Below are 15,337 nucleotides of genomic sequence, written 5' to 3' on the forward strand. Positions count from 1 at the left end.
AAATTTAACAAACATCATTATAAAAATTGTAACTTGATTTATTCAAAACCAGAATTCCTATATTTCATTCAGCATCACATTCAAATTCTTAGTGAACATCCTTAAAATAGGATATAATCCTTGCAACATTATCTTTGTGATTAATGTTCATCCTGCATGTTGCTCTACATAATATGACACAAGAATAATTGAAAACAATATCAATCATTTGATCAACTCAAGCATAAGAGATTCAATAAGATTCTATTCTACCTGTGAGTCTATCATGGACAATTCAAAATAAAATTGAAAGAGGAATTACAAAGATACAGCTAGAAGCTTGTTTCGACCAATATTTAATACAACTATCATTAAAAAAGTTGCAAACACCCATACAAAACTAGAGCATATACCTAATTGAATCAGATATATAGTTCAGGTCACATGTTGAGACACAAACCAAGTCACTCACAATGTGACTAAATATCTAAAACCTAACCTAATCATTAAATCTGATTGTAAAATTAGCTAGAAATAAGATCCAAAACATGACCCAAACCAAAATACTTGTAATTAATTTCACATAGAAATTTCTATTCCTTGGTCAATGTATGCATTGGATCGTACTATCTAAAGTGCTAAAATACACAAACCATAAATATTACATCAGTGATATATTTAGTGTATCTCAGCTGCAAAAAAACTCCAAATAATTGTAGTATCAACCAGATCGCCTCAACTTCAAAAGATTAGAGAGACCGTATAGACAGACAAGCATGAAATTTGTAAGCATAAATGTAATCTTACTCTAATTAGAACTTAATATAGTATATGTATAGGCATGTCATATTACAATGGGATATGGCTATTTTCCATATAAAAATGGGATGCAGTTATTCTCTATACAAAATATATTGTTAATCAAATTTTAAAAATTGAAAAATATAATAGATTTTCATGAAATTTTTAACACTTTTTCCTCAAGAAAACAACAAAAAAAAATTGAAAAAAAGTATGAATAAGCATGAAGTTGAGACTAATCCTAATTGGTCCATGAAAAAGACCTAAAAATAAACTTGCCTCTAAAAAATAACACTGCAAAAGAAAATAGAAAATATTTCTGAATCATATTGATTGTCTCACCTCTATATCCATCGGCAGGTTTATCTCAATAGCCTAAATGTATGTTGTCAGGGTTTATTTATGCAACCCATCCTGACTGTGCTTAGCCCATAGCCTACTGAATGTGCTCCAATAGGATCAAATGGTTTTGATCTCCAAGCTAAGTCTCCATAAGTAGAGTTGTTGTAAATATCAGTGTATGTACCTCCATAGGCCCCTATTGTTGAGCTATATGTTGCCACTTCAATTCCATACCCACTATTTTGTGTTGGATAAGCACCGACACTTGAGCCATAGCCACTTGCATACCCAGCAACACTTACATTTTTGTGGTTATTACTACCTTGACCTAAGCTCGATGTTGCACCTCCACCATAACCACTTATGCTCCCATTTCCTCCAACATATTGTATGGTTCCATTACCCCACATATTTCTTACTGGAGCTAGATTGTTGTTATAAGCTTGAGTTGCTGGATTGCCATAGCTAGTGGGAGCTACTCCATAAGTGCCAACTGTGTTGGTAGAATAGGTTGGGTTGGTTTGAAAAGAAGAATTTTCATAGTTGCCTCCATTCATTGTAGATCCATATCCTACACCATTTCCATAGTCAACCCCAGGTGCATTGAATCCACTTGCAGTAGGTCCATATGAACTGAACTCGCCTCTACCTCCTAGAGAAACAACATGCTTAGTATTCATTATAGGCCCATAGGGTCTTTCCACACTCGAATTGAAGCCATATCCAAAATTCCCTCCTCGACCTCCTCCTAAAGTATACCTAGCATTCCTAGTAGATTGTTCCTTGGGGATCGACAGCTTGACCTCTATCATCTTTCCATTGAACTCATGAAAGGGCTTTTGCACAACAACCTCCATAGCATCTTCCAAGTCATAAGTGATGAAGCCAAATCCTCAAGGTCTCTGAGTATTGTGATCTTACCATTCAGCCATCGATCATGTGTTTTTCCAACACAACCCTATCTGCAACAGATGGATCTGCAAAAACCACAAAGCCAAAACCTTGAGCTCGCCCTGTTATTTTTTCCTTCATAATCACTACTTCCACAACATCTCCAAATGCTTTAAAATATTCTTTGACTCACTCCTCTCTTCTTTCCCTATGTAGCTCCTGCGCTCCAAATGAAATGTTTGTAGCTCCCTCACGTGCTCATAACAATAAACCTTTTTTATTTTAACATGTTATGCCCATGCTATCAAAATTTTGAAAAAAAAGAAGATATTTTTCCTTGCCTATTCCAACCAATTTGACCCCATTTTAATAGATGGTCGAAAATTTTGGTCTAAAAATGGGGTCAAATGTACTAGTGTTTTCATTGTTCTTCTATCAGATACCACAGAAAACTACTATATTGATATCAATGACAAACACAGTCATGAATGTAACATATCATCATGATAATGATCTAATCATGTTTCTATAATACTCCCCCATAGAAGTATCATCATCATTCATGCTTCCAACATTTTTGGCATATGCAACTAACAAGAAATTCAAAATGTATAAGATGGATGTCAAATCAACATTTCTTAATGATGAACTAGAAGAAGTATATATTGATCAGCCTGAAGTTTTTCCTTTGATTAAGGAAGGGGATATAGTTTGTAAGTTGAAGAAAGCATTATATGGATTAAAAAAAGCACCTAGAGCTTGGTATGTGAGATTGGATAACTATTTTTCAAAATTGGGATTTGCTAAAGGTAGTACAAATAGTAATTTGTATTTGAAGGAGATTGACAATAGCTTATTAATTGTTGTAGTGTTTGTGGATGACATAATCTATGGAGATGATGATGAAGCAAGTGAAGTATTTGCAGTAAAAATGAAAAAAGAATTTGAGATGAGTATGATTGGTGAGATGAAGTATTTCTTGGGATTGTAGTATGTTCTCTCTTAAGTCATACTTATCCTCTCACCTTCTTCGAGGACTTTCCACCTCATGTGGATGTATGCTTAGTTGTCACACATATCTCCTAATATCTTCTAGCTTCTTCTAAGAGATTCCTTAAGCTCTTTATATTTGAGCTCCATCATTGTATTTTCATTATCACTTCTTGCATATTGTAAATACATAATTTCTTGTGTTTGCATATCTTGTTCTCTCTCATGTCCATTTAGAATTTTTCCCTAGCTCCATGCTCTTCCTTCCTTGGCTTTGGTTTGATAGGTTATTTGCATGCAGGTGATCCTAGGCATCTTCAGAGTTGGATTTCATCAACTCCTACATGGTATCAGAGCCTTCCTGTTGCTGCTTCATTGAATATTTTTTGAAGTCATGATTCAAAGACACAAACCCTAGTTTGTTTGTGCATTTTTCTTCAAATCAGGGGTAGAAAAAATTTTTGTAGCATAGTGGGCCCAAATGGATGCTACCATTGGATCTGGAAGGAATTTTTTTAGATAGGATCCATATAAAATTTGTCAATTTTGGAGACAGGGCTCCAGGAGCAAAAAAATTTAGTTGCAAGAGGTTTCATACAACTGTACAAGTGATTTCAGCATCAAAAAAATCTAAACATGTGCACCATCATGCGGTCACCACTGCACCACCTAGCGGCCACCCATGCCCTGCCATAGATTAGTTGTGCCGCCCCTATAGCACCTGGCCTCCTCCACAACCTGCACACTGCTCCTTTTAACGATGCCTCCAGACTACACCACTTCTCATGTTGCTCCGCCATGATCTGCCACCAACGCTCTGCTCCTGATCCCTGTCGCTCTACCCATCTACTCAGCCAACATGGAGTCACCATTAGCAGACCCATGGCACATTTGATTGCTCACGTCGAGGGCCCCTACCCAGTCAGCTAGCCCACGTGGAATTTTTTTCAACTTAGTTGTAGTCTACACGTGACACATGGAAAGGGTACCGCATGGCACTTTGCCACGTGGACCCTGCCACATTAGCCTGCTCTTTTTGTTGTGATGACTGGTAGGCCATCAATTTTAATTAGGTGAAATGCTACGTCAGCATGAAATTAGTACTGCATCATCCACCTCTTGCACATCTCCAAGGTCATTTTTTAACCTACTTGCAATTTTTTGGCCATAACTTGAGCATACGAAAGTATTTTTCTGATCCAAAAGAAGCACTAAAAAGCTAGTTCTAAGATGGAGACATTGGTATAGGTATTTTTAGGTTTTGATGTAGTTTTATACTTTTTTTGCAGTCAAATTCTAAAGTCCTATTTTTTACTCCGGCAAGCTATTCTTTTGCGTCCCATTTCTATTTTTTGAAAATGTTATATTTCTGGAAAGCTGGTTTTGTGTACTTTTCAAAAATATTATTATTTCATTTAGATTCTACCCCATGCTCTTTCTATCATTATTTTGGCATTTTTGGTCCATGGTGGATATCTTGGGTGTTTTAGGTCTGAGGATCATTTTCTTGGTATGGGATCCTTTGTTTTGGGTTGTCCTTTATTTTGTTGTAGCTTGTTTTTAATTTTGATCATTGTAACTATCATTTGTAAGCACTTTTATGTATCGCACTAAGATAAAGTGCCACTCTTGCATTCCAGAGGTCATGAACGTTATTTTTGAGTCAGTTGTACTTGCACTATTTTTATAAAGCACCATGGGGGGATAGTTGTTTTCTATTTTAGGCCTTCTCCCTTTGTCAAATGAGTCTTGCTTCCATGACATTAGCCACATGCAGCATTGTTGTGACCGTGTCTTTATACATGTTTGTACCTCTTCCTCTCTCATTGTTCTTAGTTTGTCTACAGGAAATTTTTGGCCCACCTTCTCAGTTGCCTATCATCTCACCCCATCTGAATTAAAGGGGGGTTATGATGTTGTTCTAATGCATCCATGGTTTGATGGTTCGATAGTGTGAACTATGTATTCAGTGGTTGATCCTATATACGAGGCAATTGTAGTGGCTAGCTACCTATGCATTTTGGTGAGATGGATCATCTACCATATAAACACACTCAGTTTGTGCGTTCTTCTTCCTTGGAGGTTCTTTAGATCAGTAGTTTTCTTTCTGATGGTAGATTTGTGGCTTCTTCATGTTTTAGTGATGCTCTTCATGATCACTCTTTGTTCTTGTTTTAGGAGTCATTCCCCTAGTTGGAGGCTTCTTTAGTTCTTCACTAGGTTCTTACCTTTTTTGGGGAGAGGGTTTTTCCCACGTGGTTTTCTCTCTTTCCCCATTTATAGAGGTTCCATCTCTTTGCATTGTACATGGGTACCTAACATAGTCTCGTTGCCGAGACCCATTCTGCATTTCGTCTTAGTTTTGTGAGCTTAAGGCATTTCCCTAAGTTGCACTTAAGGGGGGGTGTTAGAGTAAATAATTAATTTACTAATTATTTATTCTATTTAATTAAGCTTACTTAGGTAAATGCATTTCATTTATTAGTTGTAGTCTAATAATTTGTTATAAGTTGTTAACAATATGGGAGTTTGTTCTCTCCTAAGTCATACTTCTCCTCTCACCTTGTTTGAGGACTTTCCACCTCATGTGGATGTATGCTTAGTTGTCACACTTATCTCCTAATGTCTTCTAGCTTCTTCTAGGAGATTCCTTGAGCTCTTTATATTTGAGCTCCCTCATTGTATTTTCATCATCACTTCTTGCATATTGTAAATACATAATTTCTTGTGTTTGCATATCTTGTTCTCTCTCATGTTCGTTTAGGGTTTTTTTCTAGCTCCATGCTCTTCCTTCCTTGGCTTCCCTTTGATAGGTTATTTGCATACAAGTGATCCTAGGCATCTTCGGAGTTGGATTTCATCAACTCCTACATGGTATCAGAGGTTATGATGTTGTTCTAATGCATCCATGGTTCGATGGTTCGATAGTGTAAACTATGTATTCAGTGGTTGATCCTATATACGAGCCAATTGCAGTGGCTAGCTACCTATGCATTTCAATGAGATGGATCATCTACCATATAGACATGCTCAGTTCCTGCCTTCTTCTTCCTTGGATGTTCTTTAGATCATCAATTTTCTTTCTGATGGTAGATTTGCGGCTTCTTCATGCTTTAGTGATGCTCTTCATGATTACTCTTTGTTCATGTTTTAGGGGACATTCCCCTAGTTGGAGGCTTCTTTAGTTCTTCACTAGGTTCTTACCTCTTTTTGGGAGAGGGTTTTTCCCACATGGTTTTCTCTCTTTCCCTATTTATAGAGGTTGCATCTCTTTGCATTATACATGAGTACCTAACATGGCCTCATTGCTGGGACCCATTCTGCATTTCATATTAGTTTTGTGAGCTTAAGGCATTTTCTTAAGTTGCACTTAAGGGGGGGTGTTAGAGTAAATAATTAATTTACTAATTATTTATTCTATTTACTTAAGCTTACTTAGGTAAATGCATTTCATTTATTAATTATAGTCTAAGAGTTTGTTATAAGTTGTTGACAATATGGGAGTTTTTTCTCTCCTAAGTCATACTTATCCTCTCACTCTGTTCAAGGACTTTCCACCTCATGTGCATGTATGCTTAGTTGTCACACTTATCTCCTAACATCTTCTAGGAGATTCCTTGAGCTCTTTATATTCGAGCTCCCTAATTGTATTTTCATCATCACTTCTTGCATATTGTAAATACATAATTTCTTGTGTTTGCATATCTTGTTCTCTCTCATGTCCATTTAGGGTTTTTTCCTAGCTCCATGCTCTTCCTTCCTTGGCTTCCCTTTGACAAGTTATTTGCATGCAAGTGATCCTGGGCATCTTCAGAGTTGGATTTCATCAACTCCTATAGTTGATACATAGATTGCATCAATCTAGTGGTAAAAAAGTAGTAATTTTTATCTAGATTGGATACTTGATGCTTCCTTTATGGGAGAGTGTTTGTGTTTGAACTGAGATATAAAGGACTCTTGGTAGCTAGTATTTAAAAATGTCTCTAGACACTTGAGCTTATTGAAGATCTTATATAATATATTGATGTAATGATTCCTTTGTCATTGATGTCAATGGGGGAAAGTAATACATGAAAAACATCCTTTAATATGAATATTTACATATATCTTATGGGGAGAATAACACATGAAATAGGGGAGGGAGATGTTCTTGTAAGAGAGAGATTTGATTAATGAAAAGGATTTGAAAAGATATTGATGTATAGGGGAGATTAACACCTTCCTTATGCATGATTGTTACAGTAGAATGGACATTCATGGACAACATGAATGGGGGAGCATTTACAGTAGAGATGTATTTGGTATTCATGAAACATAGATGTTTTTCATCTATATTACCATAAATACCAAAGGGGGATAATTTTAGCATGACTGCTAATGATATTCCTATAGGGGAGTATCCTAGCATTGTTGAAGGCATAACACAATGGTTATGTGTTCCATTCATGACAATGTTTGTCATTGATGTCAACATATTGGTTACTATGTGAGACTGATAGAGAAACAAACATAGTTTGGTTTTGCAAGGATCTAGGAATGAAGTGGAGCTTATGCAAACTTGAGGATATACTATAGATGTTGAGATGTTATGGTTAAGCGTACATACATAAATATGAAGACAATGTAGAGTTATTCAAGATTTATTGAAGACAATATTCAGACAGAGTTCATGTCTTGAGTTACTGATGTTTAGATTATATCTCCTAATAGAGATAGAATCTAGTTATGCAGACTTGGGAAATAGTAGAAGAGATGATGAAGATGCAGTGGTAAAATGCACACATCTTGATAAGCATCGAGTGAAGAGTTATGAAGACTATGAGATGACAATTGTTTGTGATTATGAGAAATGTAAAGATGTAAAGTAACGTGTAAATGTAATATATTAAGATGGTCCTATATTACTATTGTAAATTGAGAAAGCCTCAAGGCCAACTTAATAATTTATCTTAGGACTTGGTATAAAGGAAAGATGTTTTTCTCAAGGAAGAATGTGATTTAGTGAAGTATTTATGCAATGTGAGTATGTGAACTTGTATGTGAGATCCAGTGAACCTGATGTTGAATATCTTTTGATCAGAGAAGTGTTTGGTTTGGTTGAGGCATGGTGAACGAACAAAGAGATTGTATTTGGAAAAGAAGTTGATGTGGATAGTTGTATACTTGTATTATTCTATGAAGGATAATAATAAGGCTAGCTAGGAAATGAGTTTGATGGCCTTTCCTTGAAGTTGTTTGGACAGTGGGTCATTTTATCTTCCACAACTCCTAACAGGGATTCAAAGTCTCCTACTTAGGACTCATATGTATTGAATGTATTCCATTGACTTCTAACTGTTGGAAATTTAGATGGAGTAGCTGAAGGGGGGGGTGAATCAGTTATAACAAAAAAAAAATATAGATCCCTTAGATGTCTTAAAACTTAGTTACTATTGTCACTCGGTAGCCACACAAAAATTTTGTAACTTGGTAGATGTTTGTTAATTTATTAAGCATTCATGAAGATTTAACATGCATACATAAAAGAAATAACATCAACACAAGAGACACCAGATTTAACGTGGAAACCCAATATGGGAAAAACCACCAAGTAACTAGCTACCAATTGTGATATTGCTATTAGGATTTAACTGTGTGATTTTTGAGTCAAACTCATTGACCCATGTTTCATGAGTAGTGATTCAACATGAATCCATCTCTCATGAGAATAAATGGAACACTTAGCACTCATTGGATCTAGGTGATGCTCACAGGGGTGAAGCATCAAGACTTCCCGAGAGGTCACCCATCCCAGTACTCTTCTAAAGTGAGCCCTGTTAGGAGCCAACCTTGTTAAAGGTTACAAAAAACACTGTTAGGTGTGACCTTGTTAGAGGATTTCATCACCCTACTAGGAGTGGCTTTGCTAGAGGACTTTTAGAACAATTCAATAGAACTATCCACCTTGTTAGAGGGTTTACAAAAATGGCTATTAAACCAAATCTATTAAAAGATTTAGGAATTACTACTACAATGGTGAAAAAGTAATAATAAGTGACCTAAATGAGATGCAACTGATCTTTGTTGTTACTAATCTCTGTTTTACTTCACTGGATCCTCTCTAATTGAATACAACTTTGCTACTCCTCGGGGATATCTGATCCTTCTTCAAAATTTGCTAACACTTCCTCTTCACACAATCAAATCACTTGCATGCTCACTCATTACAATTTAGATTTCACAACTAGACCTTTTATTTATACCATACAAATTGTCCAATCGGCTCATTTATAAGTTACGATTTACCAATAATCATTACATCAATCAGCTACAAACATTGCATGAAATAATTAAACTTTACTTCCCAAAATAATGAAATCCTTCATTGGCCGACCTTGCTCGGTAAACACTACTCCAGAAATGATTTCTAGTGTTAACCAAATGAAGCTCGATAAACATTGCGAACTCTGCAAAATCCTTTGGAGACTGAGTGAACTTGGTAAACACTAACTTTCCTTCGCTGACCTTGTGAACTCGGTAGAAGCTAATTTCTGCCATAAAATCCTTCATTGCCTGAGTGAGCTCAGTAGAAACTGTCTCCACAATGTAACTACCAAAAATGCTCGGTAGACTCTGTAATTCACTTTGTTGACCATTTGAGCTCAGTAGACTCTATCTTTTGCTTTGTTGACCAACTAAGCTCAGTAGACTCTATCTGATAACTGATATGACATTTGTGTAACATCAAAGACAACACATAATTGAACAATTGTATTCAACAATCTCCCTCTTTGGCATTGATAGAAACACAACATGTCATAGAAAAAAAAATTGAGAACAAGTCTTATTTTGACAGAACATTTCTCCCTCTTAGATTTTATTCCACAAACTTCACAAATACAGTAATCTCCCTCTGTGAAGGAATTACATAGCTTCAAATTTTAGAAAGCTTATGATAGCATACTCTCCCTCTTTGACAACACATGCCAAAGACAATACAAACCAAATGAGTAGCAATGTACCTTGAGTACTGATTCATATGCAATGTTCTTAGGATTATACTACATCAATTGATAGATCTTCAACTTGATACCTGTTGATGCATCACTAAAACTTTATTTTAGTGAGCTTCAAATAGGGGAATGACCCCTAACTTACCTCTTAGATACAAGAATGCATCCTTAGGTAAATGCTTGGTGAATATTTTAGCAATTTGTTCCTTTGTATGGACAAATTCTAATATGATCTCCTTATCTTGCACCAATTCTCTAACAAAGTGATACTTTATTGCAATGTGCTTGGTTTTTGAATGCATACTGGATTCTTAGATATGTTGATTGCACTTGTATTGTCACAAAACAAAGCAACAATTTCTTTGATTTCCTCCTTCATGCCTTCCAATAATTGTTTGAACCAAACAATACTAGAACAATTTACTGTTGCTGCAACATACTTTGCTTTTGTTGTGGATTAGGATGTACAATTTTTCTTTTTACTTGTCCAAGAAACCAACCTCTTTCCAAGAAAGAATGCACCTCCACTTGTACTTTTTATGTCATCAATGTTTCTTGCCCAATATGCATTAGTAAACACTTTCAAATCCAGATTACCTCCAAATTTGTTCCATAATCCATAATCTTCAGTTCCTTTCAAGTATCTCATGATCATTTTGATTGTCATCATGTGATTCTCTCTTGGTTTTGCTAAAAATCTTGCTACAATACTAACTGCAAGAGTAATATCTGTCCTTGTATGAACTACATACTACAACTTTCCAATCATTGATCTATATAATGTCTGATCTACCTCTTTTGATTCATCATCCTTGGTAAGCTTTAGACCAGTGCACATAGGAGTCCCAACTGGTTTGCAATCCTCCATACCAAACTTTTTCAGTATCTCCTTGATGTATTTTGACTAAGTAATGTAGATGCCATTCTTACTTTGTTGAATTTGAAGACCAACAAAGAATTTGATCTCACCAAACATAGACATCTCAAATTCCTTGTTTATTTGCTCTAAAAAATCTTTGCAAAGATCATCATTTCCTATGAACAAAGTGGCATCCACAAATATTTCTGCCAAAACAATCTTGTTATCTGGTCCTTCTTTGATATACAACCTTCTATTATCATTAGTTCTTTGAAAACCAATCTGAATAAGATAATTATGCAATCTTTCACACTATGCTCTAGGGGCTTGTTTCAGACCATACAATGCTTTGTGTAATTCGCAAACCATGTCCTTCTTGTCTAGATCAAAAAAACTTTCAAGCTACTCAATGCAGACTTCTTCGTCCAGTATAACATTGAGAAATGTTGATTTGACATCCATCTGATATACCTTAAATCCTTTGTATGTAGCATATGCAAGTAGGGTTCTAACACCTTCCAATCTTGCAACAAGAGCAAAAGTCTCTCCATAGTCTATTCCTTCTTCTTGAGAGTATCCTTTACATACCAGTCTAGCTTTGTTCCTTGACACCTTACCATCTTCATTTAACTTATTTCTGAATACCCACTTAGTTCCAATCACATTTTTATCTTTAGGCCTGGGTACAAGAGTCTAGGTTTTGTTTTTCTCTATTTTATCTATCTCTTCATTCATAGCCTCAATCCAACTTTCATTTGCTAATGCATCTTTGACATTTCTAAGTTTAAAATCAGCAAGTAAACAAGTACCTTTTAGCTTACTTCTTGTCATAGTACCTTCAAATTTATCTCCAATAATTTGTCTGGTGCATGATGTCTCCTGACATACTTGGCTAAAACAGATTCCTTGCATTTTGAACGAATTGCATTTTCATCCTCTTGCACTTCAACTTCAGGTTCTAGTTGTTCTATCTGCTGCTCGAGTCCTTCAAACTTGGTAGGCATTAGCTCGATAGCATCTGAATGTGACTCAGGTTCCTATAGCTCGATTTGAACTTCCTGCAACTCGGTTACTAAAGACTTGAGAGTAGAAGATTCCTGATTGACAGATGTATCTGGCACTATATGAAGTTCAATGAAAAAAAATATCTTGTAATCTTCTAGTTCCTTTTTGCTTTCTTCTTCAGTCCTTTCTGCAAACTCATCAACTTTCACATGTGCACTTTATATGACTTTGTGAGTAGACAAATTCAAACATCTATATGCTTTACTCTTGTAAGAATATCCCAAAAATATTCCTTCATCACCTTTCACATCAAATTTACCTTTTCTAGATTCTTTCAAAATGTAACATTTGCTTCCAAATACCTTTAGGTAACTTACATTAGGTTTATAGTCATACCATAACTCATAGGGGGTTTTGAATGAGTCCTTCTTCAGCTATACTCAGTTCAAGGTATGAACTACAATGTTGATAGCTTCCTTCCAGTATTTGATAGCAATGTTCTTTTGAAGTTCTTGCACAGTCCATGATAGATTTGTTCCTTCTTTTTGCTATTCCATTTTGCTATAGGGGTCTAGGTGTTGATACCTATCTTTTGATTCCCTTTTCAATGAAAAAGTTATTGAACTCATGGGAGATGAATTCACCACCTCTGTCTGACCTCAAACATTTAATATTTTCCCTGTTTCCTTCTCTACTTTGGCCAAATACTATTTGAACTTCTCAAATGCTTCTAATTTCTCTCTTAGATACATGACAGTCATCATTCTAGAGTAATCATCAACAAAAAGAATAAAGAACTTTTCTCTAGTATAGCTTTCAATTCCAATAGGTCCACACAAATCAGTATGCACAATTTTCAAAATTTTCTCAGACTGATAGTTCTTACTTTTAAATCTAGTTTTTCCCATCTTACCAATTTGACAATTTTTGCATAGACCAACCTCATGTTTCTTTATACTAGGAATACCTCTTGCTTTTTTGAATTTTCTTATTTTCACTAGGTTATCAAAGTTCACATAACATAACCTTATGTGCCATAACCAACTTTCTTCAACTTGAGCAATAAAGCATGAACATTCACCAAGTTCAAGATAGAACAAGTTACCTTTTGTTTGTATGCCTAATCCAATCAGATTTCCTTTGTCATCCAATAGTCTTGCTTTTCCATGCATGAATTTCACTTTGAATCCATTATTGAGTAGTTGTGCCACACTCAACAGATTATGTTTTAGACCTCAACCCAATAGGCATTATCACATACAAGATCTTTGGTTAGTGAGATTCTTCCTCTTTCTTTTATGCAACAAGGTACATTATTACCAAACCTCACACTACCACCATCATAGTCTTCAAAATGTTAGTTTTATCACCAGTCATATGATGAGAGCGACCACTATCTATGATCTATGTATCATTTTCGCTCACATGAGAGATAAGTGTCATTTTATCTTCCTCATCATTATTAGATTCATCTTTCACAACTATGTACACATTTTCCTCTTCACCATCATCAAAATCATTAGAATCTTTAGCCATGAAACATGTTTTCTTACCTTTGTCCTTAAATGATTTGAATTCTTTCTTGTCATTGCATATGTGACCTTTCTTCTCATCCTTGTTTAGCTTGTTTGAGCACCTAGTAGCAATATGTCCAATTTCTTCACATGAAAACAAATTAGAGGAACCTTACCTTTGTATTTCCCTCTGCCTCTAGAATATTTCCTTGCAAGCAAAGCTTCAACCACCTCAAGATTACTGTCTGAACTCTATTATGATTCTTCTTCACTTTCTTACTAAGAATCTTTTATCTTCTTACCTTTCTCTTTGAGTGAAAGCTTGGCTTCAAATGTTGATTCAATGTTCTTGGAAGCTAGAACATAGTTGTCATAGTTATCTAGCTCAAATGCAGTCAGTCTTCCTACTTTGTCTTCTAAATCTATCTTATGATTTGCTTCACATCTTCTTTCTTGAATTGTAGAAACTCTAATTGCATAAATGGGAAGTAATGTTCTAAGAACTTTACTTACAGTTGTTTCCTCCTCAATGTCTCCTCTAGAAGCCTGATTGCATTGACAACTACTTTGACCCTTTCAACATATTTGGCAATGTTTTCATCCTCTCTCATCCTCATTTGATCAAATTGTCCTCTTAGACTTTCTGCTTTGGCTATTCTCACATTATCATCACCTCCATAGATATCTTTCAACTTGTTCCACATTTCAAAGGCAATTTTGTAGTTCTTAACATCATCGAATTCTTCATAGCTTAGGGCAGATGCAATGTCTATCATCATAGTGTTATGAGTCTTCTTCTCAGCAATGTCATTAGTAGATAATGTGCCAAAAGGAGTCACATATGCTTCATCAAGATATTTCAATCCTAAATCTCTAATGGAAGCTAGATGGAGTCTCATGAGACCTTGTCATGCCAAAAAGTTATCCCTCTTAGGCCTTGGAATTTCCCTCTTGTAAGACATCTTGATCTTTAGCTTAGATCCTTGAAATCCTTCCTGCAAGCACCAAAAGCTTTGCTACCAATTGTTGGAAATAAAGATGCAGTAACTGAGAAGGGGGGGGGGGGGGGTTGAATCAATTACAACAAAAACAAATCCACATATACCTTAGATGTCTTAAAACTTAGTTACTACTATCACTCAATAGCCACACAAAAATGATGTAAATCAATAGTTGTTTGTTAATTTATTAAGCATTCACGAAGATTTAACATGCATGCATAAAAGAAATAACATCAACACAAGAGACACCAAATTTAACGTGAAAACCCAATATGGGAAAAACCACCAAGTAACTAGCTACCAATTTTCACTCTTCTGAAGTGAGCCTTGTTAGGAGCCAACCCTGTTAAAGGTTACAAAACACACTATTAGGTGTGACCTTATTAGAGGATTTAATCACCCTACTAGGAGTGGCCTTGCTAGAGGACTTTTAGAAAAATTCACTAGAACTGTCCACCTTGTTAGAGGGTTTACAAAAATGATTGTTAAACCAACTCTATTAAGAGATTTAGGAATTACTGCTACAATGGTGAAAAAGTAACAATAAGTGACCTGAATGAAATGCAACTAATCATTGCTATTATAGATCTCTGTTCTACTTCACTAGATCCTCTCTGATCGAATACAACTTTGTTGCTCCTCAAGGATATCTGATCCTTCTTCAAAATTTGCTCACACTTCCTCTTCACACAATCAAATCACTTGTATGCTCGCTCATTACAATTTAGATTTCACAACTAGACCTTTTATTTATACAATACAAATTGTCTAGTCAGCTCATTTACAAGTTACAATTTACCAATAATCATTACATCAGTTGGCTACAAACATTACATGAAACAATTAAACTTTATTTCCCAAAATAATGAAATCCTTCATTGGCCGACCCTGCTCGGTAAACACTACTGCAGAAATGATTTCTAGTGTTAACCAATTGAAGCTCTGTAAACACTAACTTTCCTT

The 15,337-nt window shown here is 35.5% G+C and overlaps 1 pseudogene; it reads right to left on the reverse strand.

Moving 5' to 3' along the window:
* Positions 1 to 1,169: 1,169 nt before the first annotated feature.
* Positions 1,170 to 11,858, reverse strand: LOC149560337 (uncharacterized; annotated as a pseudogene).
* Between the last annotated feature and the right edge of the window lie 3,479 nt (positions 11,859 to 15,337).

Source organism: Cupressus sempervirens, chromosome 4 (genome assembly GCF_028749045.1).
Source record: "Cupressus sempervirens isolate cs-2001-9-10 chromosome 4, ASM2874904v1, whole genome shotgun sequence".
NCBI lineage: Eukaryota > Viridiplantae > Streptophyta > Pinopsida > Cupressales > Cupressaceae > Cupressus > Cupressus sempervirens.